At 43.4% G+C, this 2,282-nt stretch overlaps 1 non-coding gene across 1 annotated transcript; it reads left to right on the top strand.

Annotated features, from left to right (window-relative positions):
• Nucleotides 1–222: 222 nt before the first annotated feature.
• On the top strand, nucleotides 223–295 carry TRNAS-CGA (transfer RNA serine (anticodon CGA)). Its single transcript has one exon. It is a non-coding gene; the product is annotated as a tRNA-Ser (tRNA).
• Nucleotides 296–2,282: the final 1,987 nt, after the last annotated feature.

Below are 2,282 nucleotides of genomic sequence, written 5' to 3'. Positions count from 1 at the left end.
TCATATAAATGTATCGCAATAAAAGAAATGCCTACAAACCGCTTGATATCTAATATCCGATCATAGGTATCACGAAAGTACAGTGACCTCTTTATCGAATTGCGCCTTATAGTCAAAGCATTTTTTTACGCTCTTGTAGATTTTCTTTATTTAACCATTCGACCACCACTCCCAGGGTTATTAGTACACATAAATACCCAAGAAAGAGGATGGGGAAACGGCGCCGCGGTAGCTCAATTGGTAGAGCATCGCACGCGAAATGCGAAGGCTGTGGGTTCGGTTCCCACCTGCGGCAAGTTGTTTTTTCATCCACTTTAATTTCCAATAATTTATCGTCTCTTTATTTCATTTATTAAGCACAAGTAATTTCCCCTATGTTGTCCTTGGTGTCAGTGTTTGTTGGCTTCTCATGATATATATATATATATATATATATATATATATATATATATATATATATATATGCCTGTTTGTGTGTACACATGTTACTGCCATTCTTCTTTCAAACAGCACCCTACATTGCCTCTGTGCTCGTGATTTCGCTGCCTACACTACCAAAAGTAAATCACCCTAGTTTAATGTCTCCGCTTCACAGTAGCTGGTGAGTGGTGTAGCGCATAGGCAGACTGGAGATCCCACACGCAGCCAGTAAAATTAAGCGAGGGTATTGCGTGCATGCGTGCGTGTGTCTGTATGTGATGGACACTGTTCTTGATTTTGTAGAGACCACTTGCACGTGTACATCAGCAAAGTGCACTCATTTTCACAGCGAGACGCCTACAGGCCGCGAGGACATATGGCGGCGCCATTTTATGGGAGCGGGCCACTGTCGTACCATGAGAGAGAACACGATGGTCTCCTCATACTTCGGCTGCCTGTTCACAAACAACGCAAGGCACGCGCACACGTGTACGTAATTAACGCACGTATTTGCTCCATGTCGCGTGATTTAGGTCGAAGCAAATGCGAGCATTCACGTGACAAAAGCAAACGTCGTTGCGCGGACGCTTTCGGGTCTGTTCGAAGATACATTCGCCGTGCTGCTAACGACTGGGTAGCCTACTGAAACATATGACCGGCCCTTGGAAACGATTCAAACTTTTTTTTCTGAATTTGTCTTCATGTCCATTTAGCATAGGTGAGCTGCGACCAACAGCGTGGCTGGGGCTTCCCTCGTGTTTATGCCTGGTCATTGATGCGGCACTGTGGGTGACCTGCACAAGAGCCCTTATATATATATAAATTTATATATCCTATATGGTTGGTTCTGAATCCGGTTCACCCGGAGAGAAAGCCCGGTGCTATCACCGTCAGACAACGGACAGATGCCTAAGAAGTCGCATTATGCACCTTTATGAATACCTGTGGTGCAAGAGCCAGCTCATAGAGTCATAGAGTCACTCGGTGCGTTAGGCACTCGGCATAGTAACAGTTTACTTTTAAAAGGGTTTTTTCTAGCGGTTGAGGAATGCAAAAGTTAGGGAAGCCATTCTTCGCCGACTTCTGCGGCGCGGCTCTTATATCATTTCGGCGTACACAGATACGCATGGCACGTGGGATCTGCAATTTGCCCTAATATTGCTAAGCACATATGGGACTAACACCCACGAGATTATTAGGACCTGGTTCGGAGTTTTGATGAAGCCGAATATGCCAGCATAATTCTACCTCCATGCTTCGAGGCGCAACCACAGTAGTCGCTCAGTTTCCACGTATATATATATATATATATATATATATATATATATATATATATATATATATATATATATATATATATATATATATATATATAGCAAGGTGCCTGGTGGTGGTCCCGTGCAGACGAGGACCTCTCGGTGAGCGCATGTTTCCTCCTCATCTTTTAAGAGGTTCAATACTTACAAGCATTTGTCTCGCAAACCATATTTATTTCAAGGGAATTTTCCACGTCTCAATAACTCCTCTCGTCGTATTCGAGTGCTGATTGCCGTGTTATAGTTTGTAAATGAAGCTTTCCCTCAGGTCAAAATATTTTAAGGCAGCTTGTCGGGAGCGTATCATGGATACGCACGCTTATATCGCCTTCCGTTTCTCTACCACGGTTGCGCTTTAAAACCACAGCGCTGAAATTTTGCTTCAGAGACTTTCCCTTCCTTCCTTCTTTTCCGCCCTTAAACTGGCTCTCTTAACGACTACACGCAGAGACAAAGCAACAGCGCGCGCATTAGATCCCATAGATGAGATGAATATTTACAATTATTATTAGGGTTAATTATATTCGAGTGCTGATTGCTTTGCTA

Source organism: Dermacentor andersoni, chromosome 9, assembly GCF_023375885.2.
Source record: "Dermacentor andersoni chromosome 9, qqDerAnde1_hic_scaffold, whole genome shotgun sequence".
In the NCBI taxonomy this organism is placed as follows: Eukaryota; Metazoa; Arthropoda; class Arachnida; order Ixodida; family Ixodidae; genus Dermacentor; species Dermacentor andersoni.
The sequence above is the reverse complement of the archived record's forward strand: the minus strand, read 5'-3'. Positions and strand labels throughout refer to the sequence as shown.